Consider the following 21,808-nt stretch of genomic DNA (forward strand, 5'->3'; position numbering starts at 1 on the left):
TGATTTCATCCCAAACATAACCCAATGAAGTAGATTCTACAGACATCAATAACTCCATTTCATAGAAAAAATTTCAGAAAATAAAACAAGAATATGATCCCTATCAGTGGTGGAAATAATTAGAAGTTGTCTTTAATCCAATGGTGTTTGTATTTGAAAGAGGTAGTCACATTCCCGTACTTCTAGCACCTAATTCACCAGTTTCATCCTTCTTGAAGAAGGACCATCCAACAATTACATTCCATCAACTCAGAATATTGTCTGAATTTCTTTTAAAAGGCTACAGAGTCAGAATTTGGGAGAAGGATTAGCAAGTCTTGAATACATAATTAACAAAATAATGCAAATATTTTAATAAAATAATACATAATAAGGTCATGAGACCACATGGAACAAGGGCAACAAGTTATGTGTCTTGAAGTTTCTTCAAATATCTGAGTATGTGACCTGATCTCAAAAGATGGCTTCTGAATATTATTGCAACTGGTCTGATGACATTTTAGTCACAAAGGTATATCCTGTGAACATTTAAAGTGTCCCTGAAGGTCTATTTCTGAGAGATTAAATGACTCATGGTCATACAGCTTCAAGTGTTGGAGGCAGGATTCAAGCCCAGTTCTCCTGACTCATTCCAGCACACTTTTTACTATTTATATTGCATTAAATTGTTATTCTTACTGCAATTTTTATGTGACGAAATCAAATTCTTCCTTGCCTAGTCAGTTCTTGCATTCTTTTGGCTTCTTTATGATGGTCAGACTTCTACAGGAAATAGTGATAATCCACATCAATGTCTTTTCCTTTATCTATTTCCTCTTTTGCATCATCAATAATTTCTATAAATGGGTTAGGTTAGAACTGTTGTACTTTGTGTCTTTTTCTTGAATTTCTCCTTTTTTTTCTAACTTATCAATGGCTTTACTATGCACACTTGATTTTTTTAATCATTTGTGATGTAATTTGGTACTCACAAACCTTTCAACTTCTGTCTTGAAGAGATATTTATATTTCTACAACAAAGTAAATGAAACATTGGAAAACACTTTGGAGATGTGGGAGGCTATGAAGGTGGAATGTTTTCTTTGTTACAAAGAAATATTCAAGGGGGAGTATATTGCTCAATTATTGTGCTGTAAATCAAAAGATACTAGTAAAAAAATTTTTAAAAGAAACTCCCCATCTTATACATATATGACATTTCTGAGTAGTTGACAAGCTTTGACATTTTAAAACTTTTTATTGATTCATTTTGTTTTTCTCTTATAAATATTTGTAAATTATCCCCACTACATAAGAAATTTCTTGCAGCAAAGTAAAACAATTAAACAAAACTAACAATACAATAATCTCATTTGAAAATGTATACATCATTCCACATCTGTAGCATAATCACCTCTCTGTTTCTTAAATTTTTTTATCAGAACTCTACTTTATCTTTCCCCCACCTCACTAAAAGATAGGAAAAATATTTGTAAAAATATGTATAATCAAGCAAAGCAAAACTATATATGCATATATACATATACACACATATGAACGTATATCTCATTTTGTACCCTGTACACTAAATTTATCACCTCTCTGTCAGGAAGTCGATAGTATTTTTCATCATTGATCCTCTGGAATCATGCATAATCATTATAGTGATCATAGTTCTTACAATTTTCAAAGTTGCTTGTCTTTATAGTATTGTTGCTAGTGTGCAAATTGTTCTCTCTGATCATTTTGTTCTGTTATTTTTTAAAAGTCTTTGAAATTATTCATTTTTATAATATTAGTTTTATAGCATAAATATTTTTCTGGTTATACTTACTTCACCCATCTCTCATTGCTTAATCCTAAAACATGTTTTCCAACATATTTTTTGGCATTTAACACTCATGCCCATATTTTACCAAAATAATCTCTGTCGTTAAATCTATTTTTATATCTATTTATATTTATATCTATTTATCTATAATATCTATAAAATCATCTTTCCATTTACCGGTAATTTTCTTCTGTTTTCTGATTTCATGTCAATATTTATGAGGTTCCATTCCACTAGTAATAGATTAACTTGTTGATCATTGGATGATGACCTTACATTTTAGAGAACAGTGATATCAATATTTATAGGTGATTTTTGCGACCCTCTTTTCCTTCACCAATCTGCCATCATCATTTCAGAAACAAAAGGAAGCAACAAAAGACTGGGGGGAATTTTGCATTTTTTTCCTTTTCTTCCCCTTCCCATGGGCTTCCATGACCAAAGAACTCATCATCTAACAACCAGCCAAATGACGATGCGTCTCTCTGTGCTTAAGTAGGCTGGACCTTGGACAGCAAACACAGTCTATCTCTGGGATGGAACACAGAGATTTTCCAGTTTGTTACAAACTGTCAGAATTTGTATTCCACAAAAATCAACGGCCACTTTCATACCATAATAAATCTTCAAATCAAACCAATGCCTCTAAACCTGTATGACCATGGGCAAGTCAGTTTACCTCCCTGGGCCTCAGTATTCTCAAATGCAAAATGAGGGGGTGAACCTGAAGGCCTCTAAGGTCCCTTCTAACTCTAGATCTATGATCCATAACATTAAGACTTTTGTGAAGGAGATAAGATAGACCAAGTTATACTAGTCAGTAATGGATAAGTTCCAAATGAGTGGATAGATAATATCCACATCTCCACCAGAGATCAGAGGAAGAAAAAAATCAATTCTAGTTAGGGCATTCAAGTAGTCAGGGAAGGCTTCACAAAGGAGCTGAGCCTGGAGGGTAAATGTTTTAATAAATGAAGAACAGTAAGTACTGCATTCTCAATCAGGAAATATTGTGATCAGAAATCCAGAATCAAAAATGAGAGAACTCTGCACCTGATAGCCAGAGACATTGGTTTAATTACTACCTCAGTTACCTCTGTGACTCTGAAAAAGTAATTTTTCCACTATAGAGCACCTAGCTGATGTGATGGGGAGAGCATTAGACCCAGAATAGGGAAGATTTGAGTTCAAATCCAGTCTCAGATACTTATGAACTATGTGACACTGGGTAAGTCACTTAATCTATATCTGCCTCAGTTTCCTCAACCATAAAATGAGGATAATGAAAAACCTACCTTCTAGGGTTATTCTGAGGATCAAATGAGATAATATTTCTAAAGTGCTTAGTATAATGTATCATACAAAGGCACTATGTAAATGATGTTTTATTAGTAATAATAATAATTTATAAAACAAGAGGATTGAACTAAATGATCTCTAAGGTTCCTTCCACCTTGAAATATAATCTCATGAATGACTGAAAAATCTGAGACCAATTTTTTATAGGAAGAAAATTAAGAGAGAGCTAGGACAGTACTAGGGATACAAAGGGCACATAATACAGAAAAGCTGGGGACACTAAGAATTAACTCTGCCATTTTGTCTAGACCTGGTCCCAACTGGGCACCCTGACAATGTGGCTGCTAAGGGAGCATTCAGTAAGGCGCTGGTTTCAATGTCCAAGACTCTGAGCTCCTTGCTTAGCACATAATACAGGTACATAATAAGGTGCTTAATAAATGTTTGTTGACTGACTTTCCTTCAGATCTGATCCCATATTCTTCATTATCCATTTACCACAAGTATAGAGAATCCTCTACTTACAGGATTGGAAAGACCAATGAAATTATAATGGTATTGACAGAATCTCTCTACTGAGTTGTGTTGACATCTGTAAATTATACACCAAACTTATTTTATCACGATGCATTCAGGCAGAAGGATTCATAACAAAATAATTAACAATTCATCAAAAAAGCATTAGTGTTAAGTATTTATTGGCTCTTAGTTAAAAGATGGTAATAAATTCAGGAATTTGCTTTCTATTTCAAAAGGCACAAAATCCTACCTCCTTTTAAATCATCTTATACCTATATTAAAACGAAATGGTGCCTGCATACACACACATGCACACGTGCGCGCACACACACACACACACACACACACACACCCCTTCCTTAAATTCCTGTGCAAAATACTTCCTGTGCAATAGGAGGCTTTAAAGCAGCAGAGTCTTGGCTGGTTGGTTGGTTTGGTTTGTTCTTTCATTTTTTGATGATTTCTTCGATTTCTTATCAGAAGGAATCTGAGAGATTCCTTCATCCTCTGCAGCTCAGTAATTTGTCTAGAATTTATATCCTTAGAGCAGCATTCCCTGCTTCCCTCAAAGATTAAGTTACCTGCCCATGGCCACAGGTAGTAGGTGTCAGGGGAGAACATGAACTCAGGTATTTCTAGTTCCAATTTTCTGGCTCCCATTTTTATTATACTTTCCATTAGACTACACTGCCTATCTGTGTTTCACATCTCATATTCTATTTTGGGTAGATGCGAAACACACAATGATGCTTTGCAAGAAAACATGATGTAATAGATCCTAGGCCAACCTTGGGAACAGTAGTTTAACTGCTCTTCCCTGAGCAATGGACATGGGACTCAGAAATATGATGACTGCACCAATAGTGACACATAACTGAGAGAATGCCATTCTAAGCCTCAGTTTCCTCATCTACAAAGTGGAGCTACTAATAGTATCATCTGCTCCACAGGGTTGTTGTGAAGAAAGAATTTTACAAATGTGAACTGTTATGATTACTGTCTTTCAATTCAATTCATGATTTCTTGAAATGAGATTCCCAAGCTTATAAATCTTCTTGAATTTCACAGAGTAATTTCAGAAAAGAAGAAATATGTAAAATAGTTCCTTTCATTACATAATTATTATGGTAAATTCTATTATATACGCTTGAAAGTATGTTGTTATTCTTATTATAACTGGTTTGGGGCTATATTTATGCTCTATATTAGATGTATTAGGCTTAGATGGCAAGATGTTAAAACTTAGTTCAGAGGATGTTAAGAAGTTGTAAGCTGTAATACCCTTGAGACTTTCCCATCAACCAATGCATTGGATAAACACTCAATAAATACGAACAGGCTAGACTAAGAGGCAATGTGAGTGTGGTGCAAGGAGCCTGGGATTTAGAGTCAAGACCTGGATCCAAATGAGCAAAGCAAGGAGAAAGCAATAATATTAAGCTCTTATGTGCCAGGGACTGTGCTAAGCATCGGGGATACAAATATGAAGAAGCAAAAAGAAGACAGTCCCTGACCTCAAGGAGCTTACAATCTAAAGGGGGAAGAAAACACATAAAATGGAGCTGAAAGGGAATGTAGTGATGAAACTATTCCATCTCTCCCCATGATTCTGAAGTCTAGAAAGTCAGAAGCACAACTAGGAGGAAAATGAAGTTTGGCCAGCCTGGGAGGGGCCCCAAATGGAGACCCCAGGAGAAATTAACCAATGGGAGAAAGGGATTGGCAAGGTGAGGTGTGTACCAGGGTGAGAGGGACTCGGAGACAAATGGATGCCCATCTGGAAAGTCAGAAGCACAGCCAGGAGGGGAATATTTACTACCTGCATTTTCCTCAACAACTCCCTTAACCTTTCTGGGCCTCAGTGTTCTCATCCATTAAATTAAGAAATTGGATGATTTATCAGGTCCCTTCTAGCTTTAAACTTATGGTTCTCTGAATTGAACTGATAATTTGGAGCAGGAAAGTGCAGATAAAAAGATGATGCCTCTCTATCTTTGGGAGATATCTTGGATTTAGAAAATAACAGAAACAAAAGCACAAGGTCTGAGAATGAGCAAAAAGATAGTAAAAATAAGGGGGAAATAATTTAGTGCAAGAATACTTGAACGGAATGAGATGACAGATTATTTAGGAATTGGCATGGACAAGAAGACAAAAAACTTCTTGGTGCATTAGGAAAAAGGACCCTAGTCAGAAATACTTGAATTTGGGGGGTCAGGCAGTCTAGTCAGAGCATTTAAAGATAAAAGGGAATTTAAAGACTATCTAATCTAACCCCATCATTTTATAGATGAAATTGGAGCCCAGTAAAGTGAAGTGATTCATCCAGAGAGTAAAAAGCAAGCAGACTTGAGATTTCAAAGCCAGTTCCTATACCTTCATATCCTGTGCTCATTGTACTATACCACTGGGGCAGCTAGATGGTACAGTGGATAGAGTACCAGTGTAGGAGTCAGGAGGACCTGAGTTCAAATTTTACCTCAGACACTTGACACTCACTAGCTGTGTGACCTTGGGCAAGTCACTTAACCCCAATTGCCTCATCCTGGGTCATCTCCAGTCATTCTGATGAATTTCTGGTCACTGGATTCAGATGACTCTGGAGGAGAAGTGAGGCTGGTGACCTGCACAGCCCTCCCTCACTCAAAACAAAGTTAAGTACAAGTCATGTCATTATTTCTCTGATGGCATGGTCTTCTTCGGCAACAAAGGATGAACACATACATACTATACCACCAGAAACCAGATAAATGTGTGTGTGTGTGTGTGAGAGAGAGAGAGAGAGAGAGAGAGAGAGAGAGAGAGAGAGAGAGAGCATAAATGGAAATACACAGGATAGAATATTTGCCTTTGAATCAACTGAATTAAGCCACAGCCATACAAAAAAAGAATTCCTAAACACAGGTCATGAAAATAAAGATAGGGAGCTAGCAACCAGTCAGATGTAAATCAATTGCCAGCTCATTCTGTCAATAAGATGACAAAGTTGTTTATAGATGGCTGAGTTTTATAGAATTATAGGGTTAGAGCTGGAAGAGATAGAGGTCATCTAATCTAACCTATTTATTTTAGGGATAAGGAAATGGATACCTATAGAGGTAAAGTGACATATCCAAGTGACATGCAGGTAATAAGTGAAAGAAACAGAACTTGAAACCCAAAACTTCTGACCTCCAATCCAATTCCACTCTACCATCCTGCATTAAGAGATTTCATGGACTCTTTAGGGGGAAAAAAGCGCTAAATCATGCTAAGGGCTTTGTATTAGCATGCCTTGGAAGGTGTGTCTGTCTTTCTCTGTCTGTGTGTGTTATCTCCTGAGTCTAGCTTTCTAGGTCTCTCTCTCTCAGTGTCTGTGTGTCTCTCTGCATAGATGTGAAGTCTTCAACAAGACAGTCCTCTGGTCCCTCCCTGACTGAGTCTAACTTCCTCTGTTGCTTTATTTACAATCGCTTCAAAAGAGGAGCTTCAAAACCTCAGCTAAAATATCCTTCCTTTGATTCTCAGAAAGTGTGAAGGAAAGCACAAGGCTCCTTTTCATTGACAACCACCCTTCAACAAGTCTTAAGTTTTATAAAAAAATCAGAACCAAAGCCCGAACACAAGTCGCTCACCTCCTCACGAGCAGGAGCCCACACTCCTTTGTTCCTCCAAGGAAGTGCTGACACTCGAACACAGGTGAAATCCAGGTGCTGCTGACAAAGGCCAGACTACATTTAAGAAGCAGCCAAGCCCCACCCATGGTGAGAAAGAGAGTTGTCCCTAGCGGTGGGGATTGGAACTGACATGAGGTGAGGGTCAGACAGCTGACTTCAGGGACTGAGAGGTGCTGGGCTAGGGAGGGGATAGGCTCCAGGTTGGGGGGCGGGGTAGGAGCTTGATAGGGTTCTGGATACTGAGGAAAAGGGTATAGTCAGGGACAACAAGCTGGAGAAGGTGATTCTCCCTTGATCTATCTCATATTGTTTTACCTTCTCTGCCTCCCCCCTCCCCCCCTTTCTCTTTCTTAGCTAGCTGCCTCTCTCTCTCCCTCTTAACCTGTTTTGTTTTTACCCTCTTATCTTTGAAAATGCTTTATTCATTCCCTGATCCTTTAAACTGGAAATATCAGCTAGATAGAATATTAGTTAGAGCAGCAATGCTTAACCTTTTGCTTGCCATTGGCCCTTTTGGCAATCTGGTGAAGCCATCGTCATTAAAAGTACAAATAACAAAACCAATAAGAGTAACAATAATAGCCTCTTTTATGTAGTGCTTTACATTTTGCAAAGCAATTTTTTATCTTTTTTCTCTCTTTATTTTTTCCCTTTTTACAGATTAGGAAACTAAGGGAGAGGCAGAAGTCAAGTGGCTTATCTAGGGTCTCACGACTAGTGGCCAAATTAGAACTCGTGTCCTCCTGACTCCAGGTCAGTACTCTAGCTATTGTGTCACCTAGCTGCATTATTACATGAAATAAAATACATAGGGATTACAAAGGAAACCAATCATAATAGAATAGTATTACCATGTTGGTTTTTTGTGTTTTGTTTTAACTTCACAGACTCCAGATTAAGAACCTCTGATCTAGAAACATATTGTAGTCATGGAAAAAGTAGTGAACTAAGAAGGCCTGAGCCTGAGTCCTGGATCCAGCACTTAGTGGCTTACATGTATCAGAGACTCATTTTCCTTATCTCTAGACATAAGAACCAGACCTATGATTTCTTTATTATAGGGAATTCTCTCTGTCAATTCAGGATGGGAACTTCCCTGCAGCTTATAGTTCAATGACTTGCTCTAGGTCCCAGTCACACAGTCACATGCCAGAGGAGGGACATGAATTTTGGTCTTCACGTCTCTGAGATCAGGTCTCTATCCACTAGCCCACACTGCCTCTCATCATACTGGTGGGTACCTATTGTGTTAAATGAGGCAATGAAGATACAGTGGGTTTTTTTAACCTATTGAATACTATTTATCTATTCACGTTGTTGTTCATCCTTCATTTTTGAAGAGGATCAATGATATCCTAGGGTGATATATTGACTTGCATATGAATTGGATTTAAGTAAGGCAGAGCTGCACTTCGTTGTCAGTCTCATTTTCTCTTCCAGAGTCATCAAAGTCCAGCAACAAGACAAAAGTCAAGATGACTGGCGATGGCCAACGATGCAGTGGATGACCTTGGCGTCTTCGATATCTGACTGATCTCTAAGTGCTCCACAGTGCCTGCCTCACTCACCCTGATGGAACCTTGAAACCATTTTTTCTCATCCATCCATTCTGCTGGGAGAAGTCTTCACATGTAGGGAGAGAAGAGGATAAAGGAAGTTATGTGAGCAAATGCAGTCTTTAAGAAGTGAATGAAGTGTGTTACTGATGGTCCAGAAATATTCTTTCTTTTATTCAAAGTGAGTCCTCTGTGTTGCCGAAGTGTTTGACCATTTTTCATCCCAGACATCAGTTTTTGTCACTAGACACCGTCACTGCAACGAGAACACCCCGTGGGCATATGTTTCCTCTAAGTAAATGAGACCCTCCAGAAGGCCTTCCTGCAGGATGTAACATGCTTTACATAAAGTGCACTTCTGGATCAATGAGTGTCACAAACAGCATTCTTCCCTGAGGTAAAGGACTTGAAAAGCCCAGGGTTTTTTTTTTAAGTTTCCCATTTTTTTCCACAAGCTCCTTCTCATCAAAGAGAAGAGAGAGAGCCAGAGATGATTCTGGTTGTCTAATTATTAACAACTAGTAGTGCCCATTGATTAACTTACTGGAGTGAAAATGAAAAGATTGAATAATGAGAGATTTGATTGAGGAAAACAGAGGCATTTCCATAGACACCATAGAAAAATGAGTCCAGCTCTTATTTTCTAGGCTGATTAAGCCTTTGCCTTGGGCAATGCAGTCCCTGCCTTTGTATCAAGGTCTTAGACTTTGTAAGCCATGGTTTTTTGGACAGCTTTGAATGATTCCAGGAGGTGGTTCATCTCCAGTAATAAATGGTTTTGTCAAGGGGGAGTGAGACCCCACACAAGGTTGCCTCCTCATCTCACTCATGTCAGGGGCCCGACACAGGATGTTAACGAGCTAGGGGCAGATTAACACCTGTTTTAAGAAAGAATGTGAACAAGCCCCACTGGTCACAGGTAGCTGACTAATGGACCAATTCAGACTGGAATTTTTCTCTTTTTACATTCACAGTGACTGAAAGATGTAGAATTTTACAAAATGTTTTAAAAGTTGAAAGTATCCTGAACTTTCCCTCCTCTACATAAAAAATAGGAATTAAGAAGGGTGTTTAAAGAGAAGAGAAAGAAAGAAGATTTGGGAGAAAGATAAGTGTGTGAAGAGAGAAAGCTGGAGCAAGAGAAATAAATAGAATGAGAGAGGAAAAAAAGTAAAATAGAGTTTTTAAAAAAGAGACAAAGAAAGAGGAAATATGACAGACAGACAAATACCACTATGAAATAGCTGTTACTTAATAATATGAACCTCTCACATTTTATAAGAGTGTTTTACAGTTTGTGATGCACTTTCCCTTACAACAACCCTGTAAAAATAGGTGGCAAAAGTATTTCTCAATACTCAGGATCCTGATTCTGTCAGGTACAATAAATGTCAGCAGTGCACATATAACTTGGTACATGTCTTGGAGATTTGCCTTAGAGACTCAGAGAGGTTAAGATTATCAGAGTTAAGATTCGTTTTCTTCATCTATAAAATGAAAGGGTTGGATTAGATAGCATCTAAAGACTCTTTTGGCTCTAAATCTATGTGAAGAGTATGTAAGTGTTGGTCATGTAGACCATGTGTATGTCAACATGAGTTTGACTAAACATAGTCATGGGGGAGACATGAATTAGTATTTTTGGAATTTCAAACACCCCTTTCAAAGACAGAATCTTAATCCTGCTTCAAGGGGAAAAGAAGAGTGGGGCTTGATATGCCATCTTCAGAGAGGGGATACTAGAATGAAATGATATTTATCTACCCCTTCCCTAAATATTGCTAGTGCAGATGAAATTATTTTTAGGTCCATGGTGCTCTCCTGATTACTCTCCTTTAATGAGAGAGTAGAAATCTAAGCTATAGTTAAAGGCTTAATCTCCTTTCCATCAACAGCAGACAGTACAAGGACCTTAACAAATAATGAACAGCAAATAAAACCAAAGCAGTAGCAAATAGAGATCAAGAAACTAAAAAGATTATTGTAATAGAATACATGGGGGCAACTAGGTGGCACAGTGGATGGAGTGCTGGGAAGACCTGAATTCAAATATAATCTGACACTAGCTGTGTGATGCTGGAAGTCACTTGAACTCTATTTACCTCAGTTTCCTCACCTGTAAAATGAAGATAATAATCTACTTCAAAGGGTTGTTGTCAGGGACAAATGAGGTAATATTTGTAAAGTGTCTAGCACAGCGCCTGGCACATAGTAGGTGCAATGCTCATTCCCTTCCTTTTTGCTTCCCCTTTCAAATAGGGATAATAACAGCATTGACTTCTCAGGTTTACTATGAGGATCAAATGAAATAATAATTGAAAAGTGCTTAGCACAGGGTTTGGCACAGAGTAAACACCATAAAAATGTATGAGGATGAAGATGATGATCTCTCCCACTGATAATGGGATAACTTAATCAAGAGAAAGTCCTCAGTCTACCCAAGGGGAAATAACCCAAAGTATCTAGTTCAGCAAGCTGGAAAATAAGAGTCACGATCAAGGTGCTAGTCATCAGTACATTGGCTTCTTCTTGAGGGAGAGCCTGGAATTATGTATGTCCTCCATTAAAGTCAGAAGTCAAAACAAAAAATTCCATTTTTCTAAATATTAACTAATTCTTCCCTTCATGTACACATGATGCAGTGATTAATCATTTTTTCCACCAATGAGAAGAACCCTACACAAATGCCCAGACTTGAACCTTGGGTTGATTCAGTCCTATGATTTCAGCCTAGGTTTTCTTTTTCTTGTTGTTGAGTTGTTCAGTCATGTCAAGTTCTTTGTGACACTATGGCCATAAAACACCAGACCCTTCTATCCTCTACTATCACCAGAATTATGTCCAAGCTCACCTTCATTGTTTCCATGACACTACCTTTCCAATTTTTCTTCTGCCATTCCTTTCTCCTTTTGCCTTCAATCTTTCCCAACATCAGAATTTTTTCCAAGGAGACCCATCTTCTTATTATGTAGCCAAAGTATTTAAGCTTCAGCTTCAGTATTTGTTCTTTGGATGAAAAGTCTGATTTCATTTGTTTAATGATTGAGTGATTTGATCTCATTAGTGTCCAAGGAACTCTCAAAAGTCTTCTCCAGCACCACAATTCCAAATAGTCAATTCTGCAGCAATTGACTTTGCTTATAGTCCAATGCTCACAACCATTTACTACTACTGAGAAAACCATAATTCTAACTATATGGCCCTTTGTTGGTAGCTTGATGTCTCTACTTTTTAATTTGCCCTCCTAGTTTGCCATAGCTTTCATTCCAGGGAGCAGGAGTCTTCATTTCATGGCTGTAGTCGCCATCTACAGTGATCTTTGAGCCCAAGAATATAAAATCTGATACTGTTTCCATTTCCTCTCCTATTTTCCAGGAAGTGATGGGACCAGTTGTCAAGTTATCTGCCTCATTTCTTTTTTTTTGTTTTTTTTGTTTTGCCTCATTTCTTACCTGGCCTTAATCACTGAATGGGCACTACCTCAGTCAAAGACCTTAGTTTAAAAAGACCTATGACTGCATCTAGGGCCAACTCCAGTCATCCTGATCTATATCTTCCCAGTGGACCCAGATGACTCCAGAGAAGAAAGTGAGGCTGGTGACTTTGCACAGCCCTCCCTCACTGCATCCAATTCACTTTCATGTCATGATCGCCACCCTGTTGCTATGGTTGTCTTCAAGAATGAAGGACAAACAACAACAGCAAGTTTTTGATGTTAAGTTGCAAGCCAGCTTTTTACACTCTCTTTCACGCTCATCAAAAGACTTCTTAATTCTTTTTCTTCACTTCTGGCCATCAGAGTGGTATCATCTGCACATCTGAAATTGTTGCTATTTCCACTGGTAACCTTAATTCTGGCTTTTGATTTATCTAGTGTTTGGTTTATCACTTTGCATGATATACTCTGCATATAGATTAAATAAATATGGTGACAATATACATCCTTTTTTTGTACTCTTTTCTCAATCTTAAACTAATCAGTTGTTGCATATTGCTTCTTGACCCACATACAGGCTTCTCATTAGACAAGTATGATGATTTGGTACTCCCATCTCTTCAAGGACTTGACACACTTTGTTATGATCCACACAAGCAAAGGCTTTATTTCAATAAATGAAGCGCAAGTATATATATATATTTTTTTTTTCTGGAATTCCTTGCTTTCTCCGTAATCCAGCAAATGTTGGCAGTTTGATCTCTAGTTCCTCTTCCTCTTTAAAAACCAGCTTGTACTTATGGTAATTCTCAGTTCACATATTGCTAAAGCCTAGCTCGTGGAATCTTACTGTTGTGTGAAATGAGTGCTATTGTTTGGTAATTTGTACATTCTTTGGCTTAGGTTATATTCATTCCAAATCCAGCAGTACATTCAAATGTATTACAAATGTAATAATCTCCATTTTACAGATGAAGAAACAGGTTTGCCAAGGTTTCACATGTGTACTTCTTTGTTCTTGTTCTTTGATAAAGACCACTGATTTCACCGAAGTAGGAGCCTCCTAGTGTGGAAATTCCTTCACTCACTAATAGCACTTTTGTTCTTAGAGATTTTTCTTAATCTTGGAGATTAAAAGAGTTCCCTGAGATACTAAAAGGTTAAGTGATTTGCTCATGATCATACAACTAGTATCAGAGACAGAATTTCACAATCAGGCAGGATAGCTTAGTAGACAGGGTTGGCCTTAGAATCAGAAAGACCTGGTTTTAAGTCATGTCTATGATGCACGTTATATTTGTTGTGTGATCATGAGAAATTCACTATGTGCTTCTATAAGACTATGCTACTAGGACACAATACTGAGCCTGGAAACAGAGGACCTAGGCTAAATATTGTTTCTTATTGTTTGTTAAATACTGTATTCTGTTTAATCTCGGACAAATCACTTAATTCCCTTGGGCTTGAGTTTCCTTATTGGTAAAATGAGAAGGTTAAACTAAATGGTCTCTGATGTCTTTTCTATTCCTACAGTTATGATCCTATAAGGTATCAGATAGGTAAATGGAGCAATAAAAATGTAAATATACATGTATATGAATATATTTATATACTTTATGTATTGTATGTATATTGTGTATATGTGGATGTTTATAAGGATTTTTAGAATGCAATTCACTGAACAATTAAGGAAGTCTGATGTGTACATAAAAAATCAAAGAGGTAGTCTTTCTACCAATAGAATGCTGCAAATATTGGTCTGTAATGAAGATTCCTATAGACTTCCCCTTTTTCTTGTAATCACCCCTACCAGCTATTTGTATTAACCTACTGGCAATGGTTTCTCACTTATAAAGTCAAAAAGAGGAACCATATACTCATTGCTTCCTTCTTAGGTTTGTAGCAATCTTTGGCTCAAAGGAGCAGAGCTGCCATGTTTTCGAACCTACACTTCATCTAGAAGGATTGATAGAGAGTCTTGCAAAGCTGAGTACGGCAAATTCATGGGGCAATTCTCTAAAGAACCATCATTACCTCCCTCTCTTCTTCCTCTAGTAGTAGCCTAAAGATCCATAAAGCCTTGGACTCTAACTACTGACCACTCTGGTGACCGAAAATTTTATCATTTCTGTCTGGTGACTAAGAAAGACTAATAAGAGACAGGGAAGTACAATGGAAAGTCCATTGGATTTGATGCCAGAGGACCTGGGTCTGAATATCAGTTCTGCTACTTACTGCCTTGGATTCCCTTGAACATCTCACCTCTGGAAGCCTCATTTTCTAAAATGAAGTTGGATTACATGATCTCTAAGGTCCCTTCCAGCCGTAATTCTATAATCCTATGATTCTTTACAATGAACTCTTTTCCCTTGCTCCTGTTCCCCTATACCATGGTCCCCCATTCCTAGATGTCTCAATTTAGGTCTTTTGCCTTTTCTTTTTGACTTAATGCAATCCATAAGAAGCCTACTATTTTATGCAACACTGGCTTTAAATAAATTAGGTTCTGAAGGGATAAAAATAAATGTGAAATAGTCCCTGCCTTCAAGTAGCTCTCCTAGCAAGGGAGAAAGGACAAAACATCCATTCTTGTATATATATAGAATTTGTGGAATATACATAGAATATATAAGATATAAACTATGTAGAATAAATGAAATACAAACAGGATAACACAAGATATAGTGTTTTCTGCATTAAGAGATCATAGGGCTTGGAATATGATATTCCAGAGATCAAAAGAGCTAGGATTAAAACCAAGAATCACCTACCTTATATATATTAGTGTATATATATATATATATATATGTGTGTGTGTGTGTGTGTGTGTGTGTGTGTGTGTGTGTGTGTGTGTGTGTGTGTGTACCCTACTATAATACTTCAGGAGAAAAATGGTCTTTCATTGAAATAGACTTTCAAAAAATCTTGATGAAAAGGCAAGAGCTGAATAGAAAATTTGACTTTCAAACACAAGAGTCAAGAGAAGCATAAAAAGGTAAACAGGAAAGAGAAATCATAAAGGACTTACTAAAATTGAACTGTTTACATTCCTACATGGAAAGATAGTATTTGTAACTTTTGAAACTTTTCTTAGTATTAGAGTAGTTAGAGGGATTATATACATATAGACAGAGTGACACAGGGTTAGCTGAATAGGAAGGAATGATATCTAAAAAAATAAAATTAAGGGATGAGAGAGGAATATATTGGGAGGAGAAAGAGGGAAATAGAATGGAGCAAATTATGTCTCACGTAAAAGAGGCAAAAAAAAAGCTTTTTCAATGGAGGGGAAGAGGGGGGAGGTGACAGGGAAAAAATGAACCTTACTGTCATCAGATTTAGCTTAAGGAGGAAATGGCATGCACACTTAATTTGCTATGAAAATCTATCTTACGCTACAGGAAAGCAGGGGGAAAGGGGATAAGCTGGATGTGGGGGGAATGATAGAAGGGAGGACAAATGGAAGGAGGGCATAATTAGAAGTAAACACTGTTGAAGAGGGATAGGGTAAACAGAGAGAATGGAATAAATGGGGGAGCAGGATAGGATGGAGGGAAATCTAGTTAGTCTTTCACAACATGACTTTTATGGAAATCTTTTGCATAACTACACATGTATAACAGATGTCAAATTGCTTGCCTTCTCAGTGGGGGTGGGTGGGGAGGGAGGAAGGGAGAAAAGTTGGAACACAAAGTTTTAAAAACGAATGTTAAAAATTGTTTTTACATGCAACTGGGAAATAAGATATACAGGCAATGAGGTATATAAATCTATCTTGCCCTACAAGAAAATAGAGGTGATGGGAATAAGGAAAGGGAGGGCTGTGACAGAAGGGAGGGCAGATTGGGGGAAGGGGTAATCAGAATGCATCCTATCTTGGAGTGGCCAGAGGGGAGAGATGGGGAGAAAATTTGGAACTCAAAATCTTGTGGAAATGAATGTTGAAAACTAAAAATAAATGAATAAATTTAAAAATTTAAAAAAAAGAATAAATGGAATATATTCTGCAGTCTGTTTATTCATTATATTTATTTATCATTTAGTATACACATTCTATTTATTCCATATATGTGTATATATATGCCTCCACACATACCTACATTTATATATCTATATATAGTTATGGATACATAGATGGAGAGAGAGATGTACAGACAGAGACAGAGAGACAAAACAGAAACAGAGCAAAACTAGCAGTTGGCAGAAATCAAAGGAGGCTTTCCAGAGAAAGTGATGACACCCAAGCTGAGACTTAAAGGAAATGAAAAATGATGAGATGCAGGGCAGCGGAGATGTGTTCCAGGGATAGGGATGGCTTTCGTAAATTCAGAGGTGGGAAAAAGTATGTTCAGTGGAGGAACAGATAATTGTTTGGAAAGTAGAGTTCCCTCAGAGAAGGTATGTGGAGGGAATAAGCTGAAAAACTAAGACTCAGATCCTTTAAAGATGAGCTGAGGAGTTTGTATTTTATCCCACCAAGGAGCTATCAAAGATTTTTAGGCAAGAGAGTGGCAGGGTCACTTAGGAAAATTATTTTCAGCATCCTGAGACAGAATGAATTGAAGAAAGGCAAGACTAAGGACAAAGATACCAATTAGGACGTTGTTACAAAAGGCCAGGTAAACGCTGGTGAGGGGCCTGCACTAGAGAGATGGTTTTATGAGTGGAAAAGGGGGAACAAATACAAAGAACTTTGTGGAGGTAAGGACTTAAAGTTGAAAAGAAAGAGGGAGGAGGAAAACTGTCTCTAGATAGCCACCAAGGTAGTTATAGAGGCGAGCCAGTACTCAGGAAACAAGATCTAAGGAAGAAAACAGCAGTAAAGCTATTGGCTTCAGATGTCTGTACGCAAAGGTGTCAATAATGAGAAACAAGCAAGCTGGAGCTCTCTCTGCAGCAGCTGAAAGTCCTTCAACTTTCCATAATATAATTTCATTTTTAAAAAGGTAGAAGAATCAATAAGGAGAAATTCTGTTTTGAAGTTAATCCTCTCAACAAGATGTACCTTATTCTTGGGGTGGAAATAATGAGAAGCCCCAGATGTGACTGTTCCATCTTGGAAGTTTTATTAATGAGGGGAAAGCTAGGCAGAGTCTGATATTCACCCTAGATTTGGGGATGATGGTTATATCTGCTATCCAAGGACCAGCAGAAAGGTTCATCACCAAAGACTGACTGCTAGATTCTGAAATGTTTTTGGCTATAGCAACTCATGAAACAAAGAAAAATAAAATTAAAATATTCTCTCCTTTGTGTCTCTGTTGTGATTCTGCAGCGTTGGTAGCATAATAGGGAGAAAGGGTACAAAGAAAAACAGCTTTTTCAGTCAGTCACAAACATTTCAATATTCCTCATCAATTGTGCATTGTCTTGGAAGTAAATAGTTAACATTTCCCCTTTTAATGCTTGCATCTGAAACATCCATATTTCATCAGTAGATAGAATCTGACATTTGCATAAAGTTATCTCACCCCTAAAAGTATGCTACTTTTATTAGGAACAGGCAGAAGCAAGTTAGTTACCACTGAAAGAAAAGTCTGACCACCGCAGTTCCATTTTTAATCAATGGGGTTTTGTAATTTTGCAGGTCACTATTACAACTTAATCAGGTGAGTGATATTAATAGCCAAATGTTTATTTAAGTTTAAGAATGAAGTTCCTTTCTAAAACTGGTCAGAGTGCTCAGGTAATCCCCTGTCAATTTGCATCTATGCTGGTATTTTTGTTATATAACCCAATCCTTAAACAAGGTCATAGAAATTTCACATACTGAGAAATGTTATGGATTACTTCTAAATAGGCTGCCTGTTTCAACAATACCTTCTCTTCTGTATCAGAGTAATTCTTTTCAACTTTCTAAACCTCTGGGTAAATGGCTATTCTCTTGAACTTCAGCTTGATTTAAATGCTAACTTGCGATCCTTTCATTCATTTAAATTCAGTTTGACCAATAATATAGCAGATGAAAAGTATACATAAATTCTTTATTGTAATGTGAAACATTAAAAAATTCCAATAAAGCAGCAAAATTACTCAGTTCTAAATGACTTATAAAGTGATTTTCATTTGTGTCTATTGAAATTCCAGGTGGTTCATGTAATTTCTTTTGTATTTCAAGATATAAAGTGATGAAGCAATTTACTGGTTGATCTCAATCATTACCACCCTTGCCAGACTTTTTATTTGTATTTTTTTTATCATTGAATCTTAGGTCTGAGGCATTCATCTAAAAGTGTGCTTTTAAACAGCCTTCATCCATGCGAGTACACCTCCCCCAATGCATATTGCTTTGGTGGGCATAGCTTCACTCAAAGATCCTAATGAGCTACTGTGGCCAAAAAAATTCATCTTCTACTGCCTCACACCCTGGTGATGAGCTGCCCAAAGTTAACTGGGCTGATCCTGAGACCAAAGACATTCAGGCTCTTTCTCAAAACCTTTCTGGTCGAGTAAGACCAGCTAGAACTTGCCATTCACTGGCTTAGCCTTTAAAGAGGAGGAGGCAGCTGGCACAGTGAAAACACTCACTCTCAACTCGGAGGACCAAGTTCAAGTGCTGCCTCTGATGCTTAACTGTGTCACCTTGGGTCATTATTCAATGTCAGCTCCTTTACTTATAAAATAAAGTGGTTGGATTATCACAGATCCTTAAACTGGGGTCAATGAGCTTTTCCTAATATTTTGATAACTGGTTTTCATAGTAATTGGTTTCCTTTGTAGTCTATGTATTTATTTTATGCATTTAAAAATATTATTTTGAGAAGGGCTCCTGGACTGACAAAGCTCATGTGCTACTTCTTGTGGGAAATCATAAAAGATTTGCTCAATCTTTCTCCCTCTCTCACCCCACCCTTTCCCCCTTCCCTCTCTACCTTACTCTCTTTTCTCTCTCCCCTTCTCTCCAACTCTCTTTATATCTCTCTCTGTATTTCTTTGTCTGTCTCCCTCCTCCCCCTCCTGTTTTCTGTCTTCCTCTCTCCTCCATCTCTCCGGGGTCTCTGTCTCTCTGTCTGTCTCTCTCTTTCTCAGTCTGTCTCTGTCTCTGTGCCTGTCTGTCTCCTCTATCTCTCTCCTATTCTCCCCCCTTCCCCTTTCCCTGTTTGCTCTCTTTTCTTCTTTTCTCTCTCCTCTCTCTCTCTCTCCCTCTCTCTCTGTCTGTCTCCTTTCTCCTCCATGACACACAGAAAGGCTTAAGAGCTCCTGGATTCTGTGATCTCTAAGGTCCATTCCAGCTGTAGCTCTATGACCCCTTAAGAACACCAGGTCTCTTCAGAGTAGTGTGCTAGAGTCAGCTTGTAGGGACGCATGAAAGGCGATTGTTAAATTTTCATTTACACCTTGGAAACCAACGAACACTACAAATCAGGGATTGATTTACTATTGACTTTAGATTTGAGAAAGTGTTGGAGAAAATGTTAATACTTATTAAACTTATAAGTGTGTTGTGCGACCTTTTGTTTTCAGGCAAGCTACTTCTTAAATAATTATCAGCATAACCATGCCTCTGCCACAATGAAGCATCAGGGTAAGTGACTGGGGTGAACTGAATACATGCGAGAAATAAAAAGGAACAGCACAGCATTGTCAATATTGTAGGATTCTAAGAGGTAAAGGTAAATCATTGCATAATTGGGAACTTTTAAAAGTGCCAGGACACCCAGTGTAGTTGAATTCAATTGACTGGCTGAATATTGCACTTCTCCCTCCTTAGCTTATTTTGGATGATAAGGTTGACCATCAGTCTTCAGTTTGTGGAAGACAATCTGCTATGTTAATATGCTTGCTGCTCATTAGGGATTGGAAGGTTCAGAAAGTAAAAGAATATTTTTTTCTCTATAGTTACCATTTTCCTTCTTTTTTCCCAAACTCATCAACCCAATGCAGTTCTCAGTCTGGACAATCCTATCACTTATACTGTTTAAAGAAGTAAAAAAAATATTGGATCTCTTGAAAAAATGTCAATTCAATACTCATGATTTAATGTAACCTAAACCTAAAAGTGTTTGCTAGGAGTTACTTGCTGCTTTTAAAACCAATTATTAACTGAGTTCATTTAGAGGTCCCTGAGATACCTCAGACGTTATTTTTTTAGTGCCTGAAGAATATTGACACTGGTTACTGATCTGGAAATAAATAATGCCAAACTCCCTGCAGTGAAGGAAGGAGAAAAAGAGATGGGGGGAATCAAGAAGCAAACATTTTCTAAAATGGATCATAAGTTAAGGAAAAGGAAAAATATCTATCCAAATACCTACAAGATGAAGCCGTCTTAATAATTTCATACAGTATTTATGATGTTACCTGAACTTGAAGTCTTGCCAAAGCCTCTTCATTGCTCAGTAACCTCTCTAGGATAAAATACAGCTTGCTCAGCTGGACATTGAATTCCAGCCTACCTTTCCAGGCAAATTTCACATTATTTCTTTTCAGACACACTGCCTTCTAGTCAGATGGGCCTTTGTGTGGTTCCCTGATGGTGGCCCTCCGTCAGCTCCTTTCCCATTCCTGGAAAATACTCCCTACTCTCCTATGCCTCTCAGAATTCTTAGCTTCCTTCAAAGCTCAGCTCATGGGCTACTTCCTATGACATCATTAAAGATTTGCTCACTCTTTCTCCCTCTCTCATCCTTTCCCCTTTCCCTCTCTACCCTACTCTCTCCCCTTCTCTGTCACTCTTTATATTTCTCTCTGTGTTTCTTTCTCTGTCTGTCTCCCTCCTACCTCTCTCTCCTGCTTTCTCTCTTCCTCTCTCTCCCTGTCTCTCCAGGGTCTCTGTCTCTCTCTCTTTTTCTGTCTCTCTGTCTCTCTCTTTCTCTGTCTGTCTCTCTGTTTCTATGTCTGTCTCTTCTGTCTCTCTCCTACTCCACTCCTTCCCTCTTTGCTCTCTTTTTTTCTTCTCTCCCTCTTCTCTCTCCCTTTCTCTCTGTCTCCCTTCTGCTCTCTTCCATTCTCTCTCCCCCTCTTCTCTTTCTCTTTCCCTGTCTTTCTCTTCAGTCACATGTTGCCTTACTTAATTGCACCTTAACCCGTTCCCCCAGTAAAATGTAAACTCCTTGAAGATAAACTGTTTTCATTTTTGCCTTTGTATCCCTAGTACCTAAAATAGTGACTTGCACATAGTAGATACACCACAAATGTATGCTGAATGTATTGATGTGACTTGTGGTATTGTCATTAGTTGCTAACTATCCGGTGAGTCCAGGTCTTGGTTTTTTAAAAATCTTTTTTAAAGGACTTTTTTTTCACTGCTGACTCAAACTCTTTTTTGGGGTGGAAATACTGTGGGGCATTAAGTCTACTCAGAGGTTTGCAGCCAGCATATTATGGCTCAGTTCCTTTCAATGGAACATAGGACTTCAAGCTAGATGGAATCTATAAACCACTGGATCCAGCTCTCTTATTGTACAAATGAGGAACCTGAAGCCCAGAGACATGAGACAATTTTCCCAAGATTTCATGCATTAACATTATATAACTAACATAACACATAAGAAGTAAGCTGAAGAGCTGAGATTTGAATCCAGGTCCTCTG

This window comes from Notamacropus eugenii, chromosome 5 (assembly GCF_028372415.1).
Source record: "Notamacropus eugenii isolate mMacEug1 chromosome 5, mMacEug1.pri_v2, whole genome shotgun sequence".
Lineage (NCBI taxonomy): Eukaryota > Metazoa > Chordata > Mammalia > Diprotodontia > Macropodidae > Notamacropus > Notamacropus eugenii.